Source organism: Halichoerus grypus, chromosome 14 (assembly GCF_964656455.1).
Source record: "Halichoerus grypus chromosome 14, mHalGry1.hap1.1, whole genome shotgun sequence".
Taxonomy (NCBI): Eukaryota; Metazoa; Chordata; class Mammalia; order Carnivora; family Phocidae; genus Halichoerus; species Halichoerus grypus.
Window position 1 is genome coordinate 31,718,223 of NC_135725.1, and position 22,108 is coordinate 31,740,330.

Here is a 22,108-nt window from a genome sequence, read left to right on the forward strand (position 1 = left end):
CCCGGGCCAAGGGCACTAGCCTCATCAACCAGAGGTGACTTGAGAGCTGCCTTCCGCACCGGCCTGTTTCTCACTCCATTTCACGTCTGGGACCCTTTGCCCGGTCTCTCGTACACGAGCAGTGTCAAATTCCTCCTGCTTCAGCAACGGCAATGTTAACTCAAGCGCAGTCACTCTATAGGATTGATTCTTGGTGTTAGTAGCCTGGTAACTAGGCATCCAGGCACACAGGGTACAGCAGTGCTAATCTCCTCAAACAAGAGGTGAGTCGACAGCAGCCTTCCTTCTGGCCTGCTTCTCACTCCGAGTTACGTTTAGGTTCCATTTCTCATGCTTTCACAAAAACACACAATAGATGAAGTTAACGCTCAGGAAGGGCGATCTTTGCTGAGGCACGGGTTCTCTACAGTTTTGTTCCTTTGCGTTGCGTGGATGGCACTGAGGACTCCACGCACACACGGGAGAGCCGATCTAGTTTCCCGAAACAAGAGTTGAGTCGATAGGTGCCTTCTGCCCATGCTTATTTCTCCCTCCGAATTCTGCTGGGACTCCTTCCCCAGGTTTGCACTCAAGCAGACTTGAAAATGCTGCCACCCTGTGGAGAGGCGAATGAGCTGAAGCTGGGCTTCTTGACCGGCTTCTTTCTGCCAAATCAGTGTGGAGCCCTTAGCATTCCTATGCACACATGGAGCCGAAGTGTTAGCTTCAGGTAACAAGAGCTGATTCGAGAGGGGCCTTCTGGCCCGGACTCCTTCTCCCTCGGTTTCACGTAAGGAACCCGTTCCTCAGGCTCTCCCCCACGGTAGCCTGGAAAGTGCTTCCTCCCTCACAGAGGTGGATGGTAGCTAAAGCACGGTTTCTCCACCGTGTTGTTTCTTCCAGGGAGAACGCTAGCGATTAGACTTCCATGCAAAAGTAGGGCCGCAGTGCTAGCTAAATGAAACACACGGGGAATCGTGTTCTGCCTTTTGCTGGGGCCTGAGTCTCACTCGCAGAAACTTTGGACTCCCTTGCAGTCCTCTCACGCACGCACACAACCAAATGCTTCCACCCTCAGGAGCGGCTGTTTTAGCTGAAGCACGGATCCTCTACCGTGTTTTTCCTTCGAGTTAGGTGGCTGTGTTTAAGCCGGCACACACAGCCTGGGCAACGGTACTAGCCCCATAACCATGATGTGAGTTGAGAGCTGCCTTCTGTACCGGCCTGTCTCTCCCCGATATTACGATATTGAAACCGTCCCCAGGCTCTCAGCCACAGTACACCCTAAACTGCTTCGCCCACAGAGAGGTCGACGGTAGCTAAAGCACGGTTTCTCTACAGTGTTGTTTCTTCGAGTTAGAACGCTAGCTATTAGACTTCCATGCAAATGTGGGGCTGCCGTGCTAGCTTGGTCAAACACATGGGGAGTCGTGTTCTGCCTTTTGCTGGGCCCTGAGTCTCACTCGCAAAAAGCTTTGGACTCCCTTGCAGTGCTCTCACGCACGCACACAACAAAATGCTGCCACCCTCAGGAGCACTGTTTTACCTGAAGCACAGGCTCTCAACCGAGTTTTTCCTTCGAGTTGGGTGGCTTCATTTAAGCCTGCACACACACCCTGGGCAACGGTACTAGCCCCATAACCATGATGTGGGTTGAGAGCTGCCCTCTGTACCGGCCTGTCTCTCCCCCGATATTACGATATTGAAACCGTCCCCAGGCTCTCAGCCACAGTACACCCTAAACTGCTTCGCCCACAGAGAGGTGGACGGTAGCTAAAGCACGGTTTCTCTACTGTGTTGTTTCTTCGAGTTAGAACGCTAGCTATTAGACTTCCATGCAAATGTGGGGCTGCCGTGCTAGCGTGGTCAAACACATGGGGAGTCGTGTTCTGCCTTTCGCTGGGGCTTGAGTCTCACTCGCAAAAAGCTTTGGACTCCCTTGCAGTGCTCTCACGCACGCACACAACAAAATGCTGCCACCCTCAGGAGCAGCTGTTTTACCTGAAGCACAGGCTCTCAACCGAGTTTTTCCTTCGAGTTAGGTGGCTTCATTTAAGCCTGCACACACACCCTGGGCAACGGTACTAGCCCCATAACCATGATGTGGGTTGAGAGCTGCCCTCTGTCTCTCCCCCGATATTACGATATTGAAACCGTCCCCAGGCTCTCAGCCACAGTACACCCTAAACTGCTTCGCCCACAGAGAGGTCGACGGTAGCTAAAGCACGGTTTCTCTACAGTGTTGTTTCTTCGAGTTAGAGGGCTAGCTATTAGACTTCCATTCAAAAGTGGGGCCGCAGTACTAGTTTCATGGAGCAAGTGGGGAGTCGTGTTCTGGCTTCTTCCGGGGCCTGGGTCTCACAAGGAAAATGGTTTTGGACTCACTTGCTGTGCACTCACGCATGCACACCACACAATGCGTCCACCCTGAGGCATGGCTCTTTTAGCCGAAGCAGGAATTCCCTACAGAGTTGTTCCTTTGAGTTAGGTGGTTGGCTGATGGCCTGCAGGCACCCCCGGGGCAAGGCTACTAGCCTCATAAACAAGAGGTGAGTTGAGAGCTGCCTTCCGCACCGGCCTGTTTCTCACTCCATTTCACGTATGGGACCCTTTCCCCGGTCTCTCACACACGAGCACTATACAACTCCTGCGGCTTCAGGAACGGCAATGTTAGCTAAAGCGCAGTAACGCTACAGCATTGATTCTTGGTGTTAGTAGCCTGGTAGGCGAATGAGCTGCAGCTGGGATTCTTTACAGGCTTGTTTCTTGCCAGTCAGTGTCGAGCACATAGCATTCCAAGCACACATGGAGCAGTAGTGTTAGCTGCAGGTAGCAAGAGCTGAGTCCAGAGGTGCCTTCTGCCCGGACCTATTTCTCCCTTGGTTTCACGTATGGAACCCGTTCCCCAGGCTCTCAGCCACGGTACTCCGTGTTATGCTTCCTCCGTCTAGAGGTCGACGGTAGCTAAAGCACGGTTTCTCTACAGTGTTGTTTCTTCGAGTTAGAACACTAGCTGTTAGCCTTCCATGCAAAAGGGGGCTGCCGTGCTAGCGTGATGAAACACATGGGGAGTCGTGTTCTGCCTTTCGCTGGGGCCTGAGTCTCACTCGCAAAAAGCTTTGGACTCCCTTGCAGTGCTCTCACGCACGCACACAACAAAATGCTGCCACCCTCAGGAGCAGCTATTTGACCTGCAGCACAGGCTCTCTACCGAGTTTTTCCTTCGAGTTAGGTGGCTGTGTTTAAGCCTGCACACACACCATGGACAACGGAACTAGCCCCATAACCACGTAGTGAGTTGAGAGCTGCCCTCTGTACCGGCCTGTCTCTCCCCGGATATTACGAAATGGAAACAGTCCCCAGGCTCTCAGCCACAGTACACCTAAACTGCTTCACCCACAGAGAGGTCGACGGTAGCTAAAGCACGGTTTCTCTACAGTGTTGTTTCTTCGAGTTAGAACGCTAGCTATTAGCCTTCCATGCAAAAGTGGGGCTGCCGTGCGAGCTTGATGAAACACATGGGGAGTCGTGTTCTGCCTTTCGCTGGGGCCTGAGTCTCACTCGCAAAAAGCTTTGGACTCCCTTGCAGTGCTCTCACGCACGCACACAACAAAAGGCTGCCACCCTCAGGAGCAGCTGTTTTACCTGCAGCACAGGCTCTAGCCGAGTTTTTCCTTCGAGTTAGGTGGCTGTGTTTAAGCCGGCACACACAGCCTGGGCAAAGGTACTAGCCCCATAACCATGATGTGAGTTGAGAGCTGCCTTCTGTAATGGCCTGTCTCTCCCCCGATATTACGATAGTGAAACCGTCCCCAGGCTCTCAGCCACAGTACACCCGAAACTGCTTCGCCCACAGAGAGGTCGATGACAGCTAAAGCACGGTTTCTCTACAGTGTTGTTTCTTCGAGTTAGAACGCTAGCTATTAGACCTCCATGCAAAATTGGGGCCGCAGTGCTGGCTTCACGAAATAAGTGAGGAGTCGTGTGCTGCCTTCTGCAGCTGCCTGAGGCTCCCTCCGAATTCGGTTTGCGACTCCCTTGCAGTGCTCTCACGCACACACACGAAAGAAGCTTCCACCCTCAGGAGCAGCTGTTTTAGCTGAAGCACAGATTCTGTACTGAGTTTTTCTTTCGAGTTAGGTGGTTGTGTTTAAGCCAGCACACACCCACGGGGCAACGGAACTAGCCCCATAACCATGTAGTGAGTTTAGAGCTGCCTTATGTACCGGCCTCTCTCTCCCCCGATATTACGAAATGGAAACCGTCCCCAGGCTCTCAGCCACAGTACACCCTAAACTGCTTCGCCCACAGAGAGGTCGACGGTAACTAAAGCACGGTTTCTCTACAGGGTTTTTCCTCCGAGTTAGAAAACTAGCTATTAGACTTCCATGCAAAAGTGGGGCCGCAGTACTAGCTTCATGGAGCAAGTGGGGAGTCGTGTTCTGGCTTCTTCCGGGGCCTGGGTCTCACAAGGAAAATGGTTTTGGACTCACTTGCAGTGCGCTCACGCATGCACACAGCAAAATGCGTCCACCCTGAGGCATGGCTCTTTTAGCCGAAGCAGGAATTCCCTACAGAGTTGTTCCTTTGAGTTAGGTGGTTGGCTTTAGGCCTGCAGGCACCCCCGGGCCAAGGGCACTAGCCTCATCAACCAGAGGTGACTTGAGAGCTGCCTTCCGCACCGGCCTGTTTCTCACTCCATTTCACGTCTGGTGACGCCTGGTCTCTCGTACACGAGCAGTGTCAAATTCCTCCTGCTTCAGGAACGGCAATGTTAACTCAAGCGCAGTCACTCTATAGGATTGATTCTTGGTGTTAGTAGCCTGGTAACTAGGCATCCAGGCACACAGGGTACAGCAGTGCTAATCTCCTCAAACAAGAGGTGAGTCGACAGCAGCCTTCCTTCTGGCCTGCTTCTCACTCCGAGTTACGTTTAGGTTCCATTTCTCATGCTTTCACAAAAACACACAATAGATGAAGTTAACGCTCAGGAAGGGCGATCTTTGCTGAGGCACGGGTTCTCTACAGTTTTGTTCCTTTGCGTTGCGTGGATGGCACTGAGGACTCCACGCACACACGGGAGAGCCGATCTAGTTTCCCGAAACAAGAGTTGAGTCGATAGGTGCCTTCTGCCCATGCTTATTTCTCCCTCCGAATTCTGCTGGGACTCCTTCCCCAGGTTTGCACTCAAGCAGACTTGAAAATGCTGCCACCCTGTGGAGAGGCGAATGAGCTGAAGCTGGGCTTCTTGACCGGCTTCTTTCTGCCAAATCAGTGTGGAGCCCTTAGCATTCCTATGCACACATGGAGCCGAAGTGTTAGCTTCAGGTAACAAGAGCTGATTCGAGAGGGGCCTTCTGGCCCGGACTCCTTCTCCCTCGGTTTCACGTAAGGAACCCGTTCCTCAGGCTCTCCCCCACGGTAGCCTGGAAAGTGCTTCCTCCCTCACAGAGGTGGATGGTAGCTAAAGCACGGTTTCTCCACCGTGTTGTTTCTTCCAGGGAGAACGCTAGCGATTAGACTTCCATGCAAAAGTAGGGCCGCAGTGCTAGCTAAATGAAACACACGGGGAATCATGTTCTGCCTTTTGCTGGGGCCTGAGTGTCACTCGCAGAAACTTTGGACTCCCTTGCAGTCCTCTCACGCACGCACACAACCAAATGCTTCCACCCTCAGGAGCGGCTGTTTTAGCTGAAGCACGGATCCTCTACCGTGTTTTTCCTTCGAGTTAGGTGGCTGTGTTTAAGCCGGCACACACAGCCTGGGCAACGGTACTAGCCCCATAACCATGATGTGAGTTGAGAGCTGCCTTCTGTACCGGCCTGTCTCTCCCCGATATTACGATATTGAAACCGTCCCCAGGCTCTGAGCCACAGTACACCCTAAACTGCTTCGCCCACAGAGAGGTCGACGGTAGCTAAAGCACGGTTTCTCTACAGTGTTGTTTCTTCGAGTTAGAACGCTAGCTATTAGACTTCCATGCAAATGTGGGGCTGCCGTGCTAGCTTGGTCAAACACATGGGGAGTCGTGTTCTGCCTTTTGTTGGGCCCTGAGTCTCACTCGCAAAAAGCTTTGGACTCCCTTGCAGTGCTCTCACGCACGCACACAACAAAATGCTGCCACCCTCAGGAGCAGCTGTTTTACCTGAAGCACAGGGTCTCAACCGAGTTTTTCCTTCGAGTTAGGTGGCTTCATTTAAGCCTGCACACACACCCTGGGCAACGGTACTAGCCCCATAACCATGATGTGGGTTGAGAGCTGCCCTCTGTACCGGCCTGTCTCTCCCCCGATATTACGATATTGAAACCGTCCCCAGGCTCTGAGCCACAGTACACCCTAAACTGCTTCGCCCACAGAGAGGTGGACGGTAGCTAAAGCACGGTTTCTCTACTGTGTTGTTTCTTCGAGTTAGAACGCTAGCTATTAGACTTCCATGTAAATGTGGGGCTGCCGTGCTAGCGTGGTCAAACACATGGGGAGTCGTGTTCTGCCTTTCGCTGGGGCTTGAGTCTCACTCGCAAAAAGCTTTGGACTCCCTTGCAGTGCTCTCACGCACGCACACAACAAAATGCTGCCACCCTCAGGAGCAGCTGTTTTACCTGAAGCACAGGCTCTCAACCGAGTTTTTCCTTCGAGTTAGGTGGCTTCATTTAAGCCTGCACACACACCCTGGGCAACGGTACTAGCCCCATAACCATGATGTGGGTTGAGAGCTGCCCTCTGTCTCTCCCCCGATATTACGATATTGAAACCGTCCCCAGGCTCTCAGCCACAGTACACCCTAAACTGCTTCGCCCACAGAGAGGTCGACGGTAGCTAAAGCACGGTTTCTCTACAGTGTTGTTTCTTCGAGTTAGAGGGCTAGCTATTAGACTTCCATTCAAAAGTGGGGCCGCAGTACTAGTTTCATGGAGCAAGTGGGGAGTCGTGTTCTGGCTTCTTCCGGGGCCTGGGTCTCACAAGGAAAATGGTTTTGGACTCACTTGCTGTGCACTCACGCATGCACACCACACAATGCGTCCACCCTGAGGCATGGCTCTTTTAGCCGAAGCAGGAATTCCCTACAGAGTTGTTCCTTTGAGTTAGGTGGTTGGCTGATGGCCTGCAGGCACCCCCGGGGCAAGGCTACTAGCCTCATAAACAAGAGGTGAGTTGAGAGCTGCCTTCCGCACCGGCCTGTTTCTCACTCCATTTCACGTATGGGACCCTTTCCCCGGTCTCTCACACACGAGCACTATACAACTCCTGCGGCTTCAGGAACGGCAATGTTAGCTAAAGCGCAGTAACGCTACAGCATTGATTCTTGGTGTTAGTAGCCTGGTAGGCGAATGAGCTGCAGCTGGGATTCTTTACAGGCTTGTTTCTTGCCAGTCAGTGTCGAGCACATAGCATTCCAAGCACACATGGAGCAGTAGTGTTAGCTGCAGGTAGCAAGAGCTGAGTCCAGAGGTGCCTTCTGCCCGGACCTATTTCTCCCTTGGTTTCACGTATGGAACCCGTTCCCCAGGCTCTCAGCCACGGTACTCCGTGTTATGCTTCCTCCGTCTAGAGGTCGACGGTAGCTAAAGCACGGTTTCTCTACAGTGTTGTTTCTTCGAGTTAGAACACTAGCTGTTAGCCTTCCATGCAAAAGTGGGGCTGCCGTGCTAGCGTGATGAAACACATGGGGAGTCGTGTTCTGCCTTTCGCTGGGGCCTGAGTCTCACTCGCAAAAAGCTTTGGACTCCCTTGCAGTGCTCTCACGCACGCACACAACAAAATGCTGCCACCCTCAGGAGCAGCTATTTGACCTGCAGCACAGGCTCTCTACCGAGTTTTTCCTTCGAGTTAGGTGGCTGTGTTTAAGCCTGCACACACACCATGGACAACGGAACTAGCCCCATAACCATGTAGTGAGTTGAGAGCTGCCCTCTGTACTGGCCTGTCTCTCCCCGGATATTACGAAATGGAAACAGTCCCCAGGCTCTCAGCCACAGTACACCTAAACTGCTTCACCCACAGAGAGGTCGACGGTAGCTAAAGCACGGTTTCTCTACAGTGTTGTTTCTTCGAGTTAGAACGCTAGCTATTAGCCTTCCATGCAAAAGTGGGGCTGCCGTGCGAGCTTGATGAAACACATGGGGAGTCGTGTTCTGCCTTTCGCTGGGGCCTGAGTCTCACTCGCAAAAAGCTTTGGACTCCCTTGCAGTGCTCTCACGCACGCACACAACAAAAGGCTGCCACCCTCAGGAGCAGCTGTTTTACCTGCAGCACAGGCTCTAGCCGAGTTTTTCCTTCGAGTTAGGTGGCTGTGTTTAAGCCGGCACACACAGCCTGGGCAAAGGTACTAGCCCCATAACCATGATGTGAGTTGAGAGCTGCCTTCTGTACTGGCCTGTCTCTCCCCCGATATTACGATAGTGAAACCGTCCCCAGGCTCTCAGCCACAGTACACCCGAAACTGCTTCGCCCACAGAGAGGTCGATGACAGCTAAAGCACGGTTTCTCTACAGTGTTGTTTCTTCGAGTTAGAACGCTAGCTATTAGACCTCCATGCAAAATTGGGGCCGCAGTGCTGGCTTCACGAAATAAGTGAGGAGTCGTGTGCTGCCTTCTGCAGCTGCCTGAGGCTCCCTCCGAATTCGGTTTGCGACTCCCTTGCAGTGCTCTCACGCACACACACGAAAGAAGCTTCCACCCTCAGGAGCAGCTGTTTTAGCTGAAGCACAGATTCTGTACTGAGTTTTTCTTTCGAGTTAGGTGGTTGTGTTTAAGCCAGCACACACCCACGGGGCAACGGAACTAGCCCCATAACCATGTAGTGAGTTTAGAGCTGCCTTATGTACCGGCCTCTCTCTCCCCCGATATTACGAAATGGAAACCGTCCCCAGGCTCTCAGCCACAGTACACCCTAAACTGCTTCGCCCACAGAGAGGTCGACGGTAACTAAAGCACGGTTTCTCTACAGGGTTTTTCCTCCGAGTTAGAAAACTAGCTATTAGACTTCCATGCAAAAGTGGGGCCGCAGTACTAGCTTCATGGAGCAAGTGGGGAGTCGTGTTCTGGCTTCTTCCGGGGCCTGGGTCTCACAAGGAAAATGGTTTTGGACTCACTTGCAGTGCGCTCACGCATGCACACAGCAAAATGCGTCCACCCTGAGGCATGGCTCTTTTAGCCGAAGCAGGAATTCCCTACAGAGTTGTTCCTTTGAGTTAGGTGGTTGGCTTTAGGCCTGCAGGCACCCCCGGGCCAAGGGCACTAGCCTCATCAACCAGAGGTGACTTGAGAGCTGCCTTCCGCACCGGCCTGTTTCTCACTCCATTTCACGTCTGGTGACGCCTGGTCTCTCGTACACGAGCAGTGTCAAATTCCTCCTGCTTCAGGAACGGCAATGTTAACTCAAGCGCAGTCACTCTATAGGATTGATTCTTGGTGTTAGTAGCCTGGTAACTAGGCATCCAGGCACACAGGGTACAGCAGTGCTAATCTCCTCAAACAAGAGGTGAGTCGACAGCAGCCTTCCATCTGGCCTGCTTCTCACTCCGAGTTACGTTTAGGTTCCATTTCTCATGCTTTCACAAAAACACACAATAGATGAAGTTAACGCTCAGGAAGGGCGATCTTTGCTGAGGCACGGGTTCTCTACAGTTTTGTTCCTTTGCGTTGCGTGGATGGCACTGAGGACTCCACGCACACACGGGAGAGCCGATCTAGTTTCCCGAAACAAGAGTTGAGTCGATAGGTGCCTTCTGCCCATGCTTATTTCTCCCTCCGAATTCTGCTGGGACTCCTTCCCCAGGTTTGCACTCAAGCAGACTTGAAAATGCTGCCACCCTGTGGAGAGGCGAATGAGCTGAAGCTGGGCTTCTTGACCGGCTTCTTTCTGCCAAATCAGTGTGGAGCCCTTAGCATTCCTATGCACACATGGAGCCGAAGTGTTAGCTTCAGGTAACAAGAGCTGATTCGAGAGGGGCCTTCTGGCCCGGACTCCTTCTCCCTCGGTTTCACGTAAGGAACCCGTTCCTCAGGCTCTCCCCCACGGTAGCCTGGAAAGTGCTTCCTCCCTCACAGAGGTGGATGGTAGCTAAAGCACGGTTTCTCCACCGTGTTGTTTCTTCCAGGGAGAACGCTAGCGATTAGACTTCCATGCAAAAGTAGGGCCGCAGTGCTAGCTAAATGAAACACACGGGGAATCGTGTTCTGCCTTTTGCTGGGGCCTGAGTGTCACTCGCAGAAACTTTGGACTCCCTTGCAGTCCTCTCACGCACGCACACAACCAAATGCTTCCACCCTCAGGAGCGGCTGTTTTAGCTGAAGCACGGATCCTCTACCGTGTTTTTCCTTCGAGTTAGGTGGCTGTGTTTAAGCCGGCACACACAGCCTGGGCAACGGTACTAGCCCCATAACCATGATGTGAGTTGAGAGCTGCCTTCTGTACCGGCCTGTCTCTCCCCGATATTACGATATTGAAACCGTCCCCAGGCTCTCAGCCACAGTACACCCTAAACTGCTTCGCCCACAGAGAGGTCGACGGTAGCTAAAGCACGGTGTCTCTACAGTGTTGTTCCTTCGAGTTAGAACGCTAGCTATTAGACTTCCATGCAAATGTGGGGCTGCCGTGCTAGCTTGGTCAAACACATGGGGAGTCGTGTTCTGCCTTTTGCTGGGCCCTGAGTCTCACTCGCAAAAAGCTTTGGACTCCCTTGCAGTGCTCTCACGCACGCACACAACAAAATGCTGCCACCCTCAGGAGCAGCTGTTTTACCTGAAGCACAGGGTCTCAACCGAGTTTTTCCTTCGAGTTGGGTGGCTTCATTTAAGCCTGCACACACACCCTGGGCAACGGTACTAGCCCCATAACCATGATGTGGGTTGAGAGCTGCCCTCTGTACCGGCCTGTCTCTCCCCCGATATTACGATATTGAAACCGTCCCCAGGCTCTCAGCCACAGTACACCCTAAACTGCTTCGCCCACAGAGAGGTGGACGGTAGCTAAAGCACGGTTTCTCTACTGTGTTGTTTCTTCGAGTTAGAACGCTAGCTATTAGACTTCCATGCAAATGTGGGCCTGCCGTGCTAGCGTGGTCAAACACATGGGGAGTCGTGTTCTGCCTTTCGCTGGGGCTTGAGTCGCACTCGCAAAAAGCTTTGGACTCCCTTGCAGTGCTCTCACGCACGCACACAACAAAATGCTGCCACCCTCAGGAGCAGCTGTTTTACCTGAAGCACAGGCTCTCAACCGAGTTTTTCCTTCGAGTTAGGTGGCTTCATTTAAGCCTGCACACACACCCTGGGCAACGGTACTAGCCCCATAACCATGATGTGGGTTGAGAGCTGCCCTCTGTCTCTCCCCCGATATTACGATATTGAAACCGTCCCCAGGCTCTCAGCCACAGTACACCCTAAACTGCTTCGCCCACAGAGAGGTCGACGGTAGCTAAAGCACGGTTTCTCTACAGTGTTGTTTCTTCGAGTTAGAGGGCTAGCTATTAGACTTCCATTCAAAAGTGGGGCCGCAGTACTAGTTTCATGGAGCAAGTGGGGAGTCGTGTTCTGGCTTCTTCCGGGGCCTGGGTCTCACAAGGAAAATGGTTTTGGACTCACTTGCTGTGCACTCACGCATGCACACCACACAATGCGTCCACCCTGAGGCATGGCTCTTTTAGCCGAAGCAGGAATTCCCTACAGAGTTGTTCCTTTGAGTTAGGTGGTTGGCTGATGGCCTGCAGGCACCCCCGGGGCAAGGCTACTAGCCTCATAAACAAGAGGTGAGTTGAGAGCTGCCTTCCGCACCGGCCTGTTTCTCACTCCATTTCACGTATGGGACCCTTTCCCCGGTCTCTCACACACGAGCACTATACAACTCCTGCGGCTTCAGGAACGGCAATGTTAGCTAAAGCGCAGTAACGCTACAGCATTGATTCTTGGTGTTAGTAGCCTGGTAGGCGAATGAGCTGCAGCTGGGATTCTTTACAGGCTTGTTTCTTGCCAGTCAGTGTCGAGCACATAGCATTCCAAGCACACATGGAGCAGTAGTGTTAGCTGCAGGTAGCAAGAGCTGAGTCCAGAGGTGCCTTCTGCCCGGACCTATTTCTCCCTTGGTTTCACGTATGGAACCCGTTCCCCAGGCTCTCAGCCACGGTACTCCGTGTTATGCTTCCTCCGTCTAGAGGTCGACGGTAGCTAAAGCACGGTTTCTCTACAGTGTTGTTTCTTCGAGTTAGAACACTAGCTGTTAGCCTTCCATGCAAAAGTGGGGCTGCCGTGCTAGCGTGATGAAACACATGGGGAGTCGTGTTCTGCCTTTCGCTGGGGCCTGAGTCTCACTCGCAAAAAGCTTTGGACTCCCTTGCAGTGCTCTCACGCACGCACACAACAAAATGCTGCCACCCTCAGGAGCAGCTATTTGACCTGCAGCACAGGCTCTCTACCGAGTTTTTCCTTCGAGTTAGGTGGCTGTGTTTAAGCCTGCACACACACCATGGACAACGGAACTAGCCCCATAACCATGTAGTGAGTTGAGAGCTGCCCTCTGTACCGGCCTGTCTCTCCCCGGATATTACGAAATGGAAACAGTCCCCAGGCTCTCAGCCACAGTACACCTAAACTGCTTCACCCACAGAGAGGTCGACGGTAGCTAAAGCACGGTTTCTCTACAGTGTTGTTTCTTCGAGTTAGAACGCTAGCTATTAGCCTTCCATGCAAAAGTGGGGCTGCCGTGCGAGCTTGATGAAACACATGGGGAGTCGTGTTCTGCCTTTCGCTGGGGCCTGAGTCTCACTCGCAAAAAGCTTTGGACTCCCTTGCAGTGCTCTCACGCACGCACACAACAAAAGGCTGCCACCCTCAGGAGCAGCTGTTTTACCTGCAGCACAGGCTCTAGCCGAGTTTTTCCTTCGAGTTAGGTGGCTGTGTTTAAGCCGGCACACACAGCCTGGGCAAAGGTACTAGCCCCATAACCATGATGTGAGTTGAGAGCTGCCTTCTGTACTGGCCTGTCTCTCCCCCGATATTACGATAGTGAAACCGTCCCCAGGCTCTCAGCCACAGTACACCCGAAACTGCTTCGCCCACAGAGAGGTCGATGACAGCTAAAGCACGGTTTCTCTACAGTGTTGTTTCTTCGAGTTAGAACGCTAGCTATTAGACCTCCATGCAAAATTGGGGCCGCAGTGCTGGCTTCACGAAATAAGTGAGGAGTCGTGTGCTGCCTTCTGCAGCTGCCTGAGGCTCCCTCCGAATTCGGTTTGCGACTCCCTTGCAGTGCTCTCACGCACACACACGAAAGAAGCTTCCACCCTCAGGAGCAGCTGTTTTAGCTGAAGCACAGATTCTGTACTGAGTTTTTCTTTCGAGTTAGGTGGTTGTGTTTAAGCCAGCACACACCCACGGGGCAACGGAACTAGCCCCATAACCATGTAGTGAGTTTAGAGCTGCCTTATGTACCGGCCTCTCTCTCCCCCGATATTACGAAATGGAAACCGTCCCCAGGCTCTCAGCCACAGTACACCCTAAACTGCTTCGCCCACAGAGAGGTCGACGGTAACTAAAGCACGGTTTCTCTACAGGGTTTTTCCTCCGAGTTAGAAAACTAGCTATTAGACTTCCATGCAAAAGTGGGGCCGCAGTACTAGCTTCATGGAGCAAGTGGGGAGTCGTGTTCTGGCTTCTTCCGGGGCCTGGGTCTCACAAGGAAAATGGTTTTGGACTCACTTGCAGTGCGCTCACGCATGCACACAGCAAAATGCGTCCACCCTGAGGCATGGCTCTTTTAGCCGAAGCAGGAATTCCCTACAGAGTTGTTCCTTTGAGTTAGGTGGTTGGCTTTAGGCCTGCAGGCACCCCCGGGCCAAGGGCACTAGCCTCATCAACCAGAGGTGACTTGAGAGCTGCCTTCCGCACCGGCCTGTTTCTCACTCCATTTCACGTCTGGTGACGCCTGGTCTCTCGTACACGAGCAGTGTCAAATTCCTCCTGCTTCAGGAACGGCAATGTTAACTCAAGCGCAGTCACTCTATAGGATTGATTCTTGGTGTTAGTAGCCTGGTAACTAGGCATCCAGGCACACAGGGTACAGCAGTGCTAATCTCCTCAAACAAGAGGTGAGTCGACAGCAGCCTTCCATCTGGCCTGCTTCTCACTCCGAGTTACGTTTAGGTTCCATTTCTCATGCTTTCACAAAAACACACAATAGATGAAGTTAACGCTCAGGAAGGGCGATCTTTGCTGAGGCACGGGTTCTCTACAGTTTTGTTCCTTTGCGTTGCGTGGATGGCACTGAGGACTCCACGCACACACGGGAGAGCCGATCTAGTTTCCCGAAACAAGAGTTGAGTCGATAGGTGCCTTCTGCCCATGCTTATTTCTCCCTCCGAATTCTGCTGGGACTCCTTCCCCAGGTTTGCACTCAAGCAGACTTGAAAATGCTGCCACCCTGTGGAGAGGCGAATGAGCTGAAGCTGGGCTTCTTGACCGGCTTCTTTCTGCCAAATCAGTGTGGAGCCCTTAGCATTCCTATGCACACATGGAGCCGAAGTGTTAGCTTCAGGTAACAAGAGCTGATTCGAGAGGGGCCTTCTGGCCCGGACTCCTTCTCCCTCGGTTTCACGTAAGGAACCCGTTCCTCAGGCTCTCCCCCACGGTAGCCTGGAAAGTGCTTCCTCCCTCACAGAGGTGGATGGTAGCTAAAGCACGGTTTCTCCACCGTGTTGTTTCTTCCAGGGAGAACGCTAGCGATTAGACTTCCATGCAAAAGTAGGGCCGCAGTGCTAGCTAAATGAAACACACGGGGAATCGTGTTCTGCCTTTTGCTGGGGCCTGAGTGTCACTCGCAGAAACTTTGGACTCCCTTGCAGTCCTCTCACGCACGCACACAACCAAATGCTTCCACCCTCAGGAGCGGCTGTTTTAGCTGAAGCACGGATCCTCTACCGTGTTTTTCCTTCGAGTTAGGTGGCTGTGTTTAAGCCGGCACACACAGCCTGGGCAACGGTACTAGCCCCATAACCATGATGTGAGTTGAGAGCTGCCTTCTGTACCGGCCTGTCTCTCCCCGATATTACGATATTGAAACCGTCCCCAGGCTCTCAGCCACAGTACACCCTAAACTGCTTCGCCCACAGAGAGGTCGACGGTAGCTAAAGTACGGTGTCTCTACAGTGTTGTTCCTTCGAGTTAGAACGCTAGCTATTAGACTTCCATGCAAATGTGGGGCTGCCGTGCTAGCTTGGTCAAACACATGGGGAGTCGTGTTCTGCCTTTTGCTGGGCCCTGAGTCTCACTCGCAAAAAGCTTTGGACTCCCTTGCAGTGCTCTCACGCACGCACACAACAAAATGCTGCCACCCTCAGGAGCAGCTGTTTTACCTGAAGCACAGGGTCTCAACCGAGTTTTTCCTTCGAGTTGGGTGGCTTCATTTAAGCCTGCACACACACCCTGGGCAACGGTACTAGCCCCATAACCATGATGTGGGTTGAGAGCTGCCCTCTGTACCGGCCTGTCTCTCCCCCGATATTACGATATTGAAACCGTCCCCAGGCTCTCAGCCACAGTACACCCTAAACTGCTTCGCCCACAGAGAGGTGGACGGTAGCTAAAGCACGGTTTCTCTACTGTGTTGTTTCTTCGAGTTAGAACGCTAGCTATTAGACTTCCATGCAAATGTGGGCCTGCCGTGCTAGCGTGGTCAAACACATGGGGAGTCGTGTTCTGCCTTTCGCTGGGGCTTGAGTCTCACTCGCAAAAAGCTTTGGACTCCCTTGCAGTGCTCTCACGCACGCACACAACAAAATGCTGCCACCCTCAGGAGCAGCTGTTTTACCTGAAGCACAGGCTCTCAACCGAGTTTTTCCTTCGAGTTAGGTGGCTTCATTTAAGCCTGCACACACACCCTGGGCAACGGTACTAGCCCCATAACCATGATGTGGGTTGAGAGCTGCCCTCTGTCTCTCCCCCGATATTACGATATTGAAACCGTCCCCAGGCTCTCAGCCACAGTACACCCTAAACTGCTTCGCCCACAGAGAGGTCGACGGTAGCTAAAGCACGGTTTCTCTACAGTGTTGTTTCTTCGAGTTAGAGGGCTAGCTATTAGACTTCCATTCAAAAGTGGGGCCGCAGTACTAGTTTCATGGAGCAAGTGGGGAGTCGTGTTCTGGCTTCTTCCGGGGCCTGGGTCTCACAAGGAAAATGGTTTTGGACTCACTTGCTGTGCACTCACGCATGCACACCACACAATGCGTCCACCCTGAGGCATGGCTCTTTTAGCCGAAGCAGGAATTCCCTACAGAGTTGTTCCTTTGAGTTAGGTGGTTGGCTGATGGCCTGCAGGCACCCCCGGGGCAAGGCTACTAGCCTCATAAACAAGAGGTGAGTTGAGAGCTGCCTTCCGCACCGGCCTGTTTCTCACTCCATTTCACGTATGGGACCCTTTCCCCGGTCTCTCACACACGAGCACTATACAACTCCTGCGGCTTCAGGAACGGCAATGTTAGCTAAAGCGCAGTAACGCTACAGCATTGATTCTTGGTGTTAGTAGCCTGGTAGGCGAATGAGCTGCAGCTGGGATTCTTTACAGGCTTGTTTCTTGCCAGTCAGTGTCGAGCACATAGCATTCCAAGCACACATGGAGCAGTAGTGTTAGCTGCAGGTAGCAAGAGCTGAGTCCAGAGGTGCCTTCTGCCCGGACCTATTTCTCCCTTGGTTTCACGTATGGAACCCGTTCCCCAGGCTCTCAGCCACGGTACTCCGTGTTATGCTTCCTCCGTCTAGAGGTCGACGGTAGCTAAAGCACGGTTTCTCTACAGTGTTGTTTCTTCGAGTTAGAACACTAGCTGTTAGCCTTCCATGCAAAAGTGGGGCTGCCGTGCTAGCGTGATGAAACACATGGGGAGTCGTGTTCTGCCTTTCGCTGGGGCCTGAGTCTCACTCGCAAAAAGCTTTGGACTCCCTTGCAGTGCTCTCACGCACGCACACAACAAAATGCTGCCACCCTCAGGAGCAGCTATTTGACCTGCAGCACAGGCTCTCTACCGAGTTTTTCCTTCGAGTTAGGTGGCTGTGTTTAAGCCTGCACACACACCATGGACAACGGAACTAGCCCCATAACCATGTAGTGAGTTGAGAGCTGCCCTCTGTACCGGCCTGTCTCTCCCCGGATATTACGAAATGGAAACAGTCCCCAGGCTCTCAGCCACAGTACACCTAAACTGCTTCACCCACAGAGAGGTCGACGGTAGCTAAAGCACGGTTTCTCTACAGTGTTGTTTCTTCGAGTTAGAACGCTAGCTATTAGCCTTCCATGCAAAAGTGGGGCTGCCGTGCGAGCTTGATGAAACACATGGGGAGTCGTGTTCTGCCTTTCGCTGGGGCCTGAGTCTCACTCGCAAAAAGCTTTGGACTCCCTTGCAGTGCTCTCACGCACGCACACAACAAAAGGCTGCCACCCTCAGGAGCAGCTGTTTTACCTGCAGCACAGGCTCTAGCCGAGTTTTTCCTTCGAGTTAGGTGGCTGTGTTTAAGCCGGCACACACAGCCTGGGCAAAGGTACTAGCCCCATAACCATGATGTGAGTTGAGAGCTGCCTTCTGTACTGGCCTGTCTCTCCCCCGATATTACGATAGTGAAACCGTCCCCAGGCTCTCAGCCACAGTACACCCGAAACTGCTTCGCCCACAGAGAGGTCGATGACAGCTAAAGCACGGTTTCTCTACAGTGTTGTTTCTTCGAGTTAGAACGCTAGCTATTAGACCTCCATGCAAAATTGGGGCCGCAGTGCTGGCTTCACGAAATAAGTGAGGAGTCGTGTGCTGCCTTCTGCAGCTGCCTGAGGCTCCCTCCGAATTCGGTTTGCGACTCCCTTGCAGTGCTCTCACGCACACACACGAAAGAAGCTTCCACCCTCAGGAGCAGCTGTTTTAGCTGAAGCACAGATTCTGTACTGAGTTTTTCTTTCGAGTTAGGTGGTTGTGTTTAAGCCAGCACACACCCACGGGGCAACGGAACTAGCCCCATAACCATGTAGTGAGTTTAGAGCTGCCTTATGTACCGGCCTCTCTCTCCCCCGATATTACGAAATGGAAACCGTCCCCAGGCTCTCAGCCACAGTACACCCTAAACTGCTTCGCCCACAGAGAGGTCGACGGTAACTAAAGCACGGTTTCTCTACAGGGTTTTTCCTCCGAGTTAGAAAACTAGCTATTAGACTTCCATGCAAAAGTGGGGCCGCAGTACTAGCTTCATGGAGCAAGTGGGGAGTCGTGTTCTGGCTTCTTCCGGGGCCTGGGTCTCACAAGGAAAATGGTTTTGGACTCACTTGCAGTGCGCTCACGCATGCACACAGCAAAATGCGTCCACCCTGAGGCATGGCTCTTTTAGCCGAAGCAGGAATTCCCTACAGAGTTGTTCCTTTGAGTTAGGTGGTTGGCTTTAGGCCTGCAGGCACCCCCGGGCCAAGGGCACTAGCCTCATCAACCAGAGGTGACTTGAGAGCTGCCTTCCGCACCGGCCTGTTTCTCACTCCATTTCACGTCTGGTGACGCCTGGTCTCTCGTACACGAGCAGTGTCAAATTCCTCCTGCTTCAGGAACGGCAATGTTAACTCAAGCGCAGTCACTCTATAGGATTGATTCTTGGTGTTAGTAGCCTGGTAACTAGGCATCCAGGCACACAGGGTACAGCAGTGCTAATCTCCTCAAACAAGAGGTGAGTCGACAGCAGCCTTCCATCTGGCCTGCTTCTCACTCCGAGTTACGTTTAGGTTCCATTTCTCATGCTTTCACAAAAACACACAATAGATGAAGTTAACGCTCAGGAAGGGCGATCTTTGCTGAGGCACGGGTTCTCTACAGTTTTGTTCCTTTGCGTTGCGTGGATGGCACTGAGGACTCCACGCACACACGGGAGAGCCGATCTAGTTTCCCGAAACAAGAGTTGAGTCGATAGGTGCCTTCTGCCCATGCTTATTTCTCCCTCCGAATTCTGCTGGGACTCCTTCCCCAGGTTTGCACTCAAACAGACTTGAAAATGCTGCCACCCTGTGGAGAGGCGAATGAGCTGAAGCTGGGCTTCTTGACCGGCTTCTTTCTGCCAAATCAGTGTGGAGCCCTTAGCATTCCTATGCACACATGGAGCCGAAGTGTTAGCTTCAGGTAACAAGAGCTGATTCGAGAGGGGCCTTCTGGCCCGGACTCCTTCTCCCTCGGTTTCACGTAAGGAACCCGTTCCTCAGGCTCTCCCCCACGGTAGCCTGGAAAGTGCTTCCTCCCTCACAGAGGTGGATGGTAGCTAAAGCACGGTTTCTCCACCGTGTTGTTTCTTCCAGGGAGAACGCTAGCGATTAGACTTCCATGCAAAAGTAGGGCCGCAGTGCTAGCTAAATGAAACACACGGGGAATCGTGTTCTGCCTTTTGCTGGGGCCTGAGTGTCACTCGCAGAAACTTTGGACTCCCTTGCAGTCCTCTCACGCACGCACACAACCAAATGCTTCCACCCTCAGGAGCGGCTGTTTTAGCTGAAGCACGGATCCTCTACCGTGTTTTTCCTTCGAGTTAGGTGGCTGTGTTTAAGCCGGCACACACAGCCTGGGCAACGGTACTAGCCCCATAACCATGATGTGAGTTGAGAGCTGCCTTCTGTACCGGCCTGTCTCTCCCCGATATTACGATATTGAAACCGTCCCCAGGCTCTCAGCCACAGTACACCCTAAACTGCTTCGCCCACAGAGAGGTCGACGGTAGCTAAAGCACGGTGTCTCTACAGTGTTGTTCCTTCGAGTTAGAACGCTAGCTATTAGACTTCCATGCAAATGTGGGGCTGCCGTGCTAGCTTGGTCAAACACATGGGGAGTCGTGTTCTGCCTTTTGCTGGGCCCTGAGTCTCACTCGCAAAAAGCTTTGGACTCCCTTGCAGTGCTCTCACGCACGCACACAACAAAATGCTGCCACCCTCAGGAGCAGCTGTTTTACCTGAAGCACAGGGTCTCAACCGAGTTTTTCCTTCGAGTTGGGTGGCTTCATTTAAGCCTGCACACACACCCTGGGCAACGGTACTAGCCCCATAACCATGATGTGGGTTGAGAGCTGCCCTCTGTACCGGCCTGTCTCTCCCCCGATATTACGATATTGAAACCGTCCCCAGGCTCTCAGCCACAGTACACCCTAAACTGCTTCGCCCACAGAGAGGTGGACGGTAGCTAAAGCACGGTTTCTCTACTGTGTTGTTTCTTCGAGTTAGAACGCTAGCTATTAGACTTCCATGCAAATGTGGGGCTGCCGTGCTAGCGTGGTCAAACACATGGGGAGTCGTGTTCTGCCTTTCGCTGGGGCTTGAGTCTCACTCGCAAAAAGCTTTGGACTCCCTTGCAGTGCTCTCACGCACGCACACAACAAAATGCTGCCACCCTCAGGAGCAGCTGTTTTACCTGAAGCACAGGCTCTCAACCGAGTTTTTCCTTCGAGTTAGGTGGCTTCATTTAAGCCTGCACACACACCCTGGGCAACGGTACTAGCCCCATAACCATGATGTGGGTTGAGAGCTGCCCTCTGTCTCTCCCCCGATATTACGATATTGAAACCGTCCCCAGGCTCTCAGCCACAGTACACCCTAAACTGCTTCGCCCACAGAGAGGTGGACGGTAGCTAAAGCACGGTTTCTCTACAGTGTTGTTTCTTCGAGTTAGAGGGCTAGCTATTAGACTTCCATTCAAAAGTGGGGCCGCAGTACTAGTTTCATGGAGCAAGTGGGGAGTCGTGTTCTGGCTTCTTCCGGGGCCTGGGTCTCACAAGGAAAATGGTTTTGGACTCACTTGCTGTGCACTCACGCATGCACACCACACAATGCGTCCACCCTGAGGCATGGCTCTTTTAGCCGAAGCAGGAATTCCCTACAGAGTTGTTCCTTTGAGTTAGGTGGTTGGCTGATGGCCTGCAGGCACCCCCGGGGCAAGGCTACTAGCCTCATAAACAAGAGGTGAGTTGAGAGCTGCCTTCCGCACCGGCCTGTTTCTCACTCCATTTCACGTATGGGACCCTTTCCCCGGTCTCTCACACACGAGCACTATACAACTCCTGCGGCTTCAGGAACGGCAATGTTAGCTAAAGCGCAGTAACGCTACAGCATTGATTCTTGGTGTTAGTAGCCTGGTAGGCGAATGAGCTGCAGCTGGGATTCTTTACAGGCTTGTTTCTTGCCAGTCAGTGTCGAGCACATAGCATTCCAAGCACACATGGAGCAGTAGTGTTAGCTGCAGGTAGCAAGAGCTGAGTCCAGAGGTGCCTTCTGCCCGGACCTATTTCTCCCTTGGTTTCACGTATGGAACCCGTTCCCCAGGCTCTCAGCCACGGTACTCCGTGTTATGCTTCCTCCGTCTAGAGGTCGACGGTAGCTAAAGCACGGTTTCTCTACAGTGTTGTTTCTTCGAGTTAGAACACTAGCTGTTAGCCTTCCATGCAAAAGTGGGGCTGCCGTGCTAGCGTGATGAAACACATGGGGAGTCGTGTTCTGCCTTTCGCTGGGGCCTGAGTCTCACTCGCAAAAAGCTTTGGACTCCCTTGCAGTGCTCTCACGCACGCACACAACAAAATGCTGCCACCCTCAGGAGCAGCTATTTGACCTGCAGCACAGGCTCTCTACCGAGTTTTTCCTTCGAGTTAGGTGGCTGTGTTTAAGCCTGCACACACACCATGGACAACGGAACTAGCCCCATAACCATGTAGTGAGTTGAGAGCTGCCCTCTGTACCGGCCTGTCTCTCCCCGGATATTACGAAATGGAAACAGTCCCCAGGCTCTCAGCCACAGTACACCTAAACTGCTTCACCCACAGAGAGGTCGACGGTAGCTAAAGCACGGTTTCTCTACAGTGTTGTTTCTTCGAGTTAGAACGCTAGCTATTAGCCTTCCATGCAAAAGTGGGGCTGCCGTGCGAGCTTGATGAAACACATGGGGAGTCGTGTTCTGCCTTTCGCTGGGGCCTGAGTCTCACTCGCAAAAAGCTTTGGACTCCCTTGCAGTGCTCTCACGCACGCACACAACAAAAGGCTGCCACCCTCAGGAGCAGCTGTTTTACCTGCAGCACAGGCTCTAGCCGAGTTTTTCCTTCGAGTTAGGTGGCTGTGTTTAAGCCGGCACACACAGCCTGGGCAAAGGTACT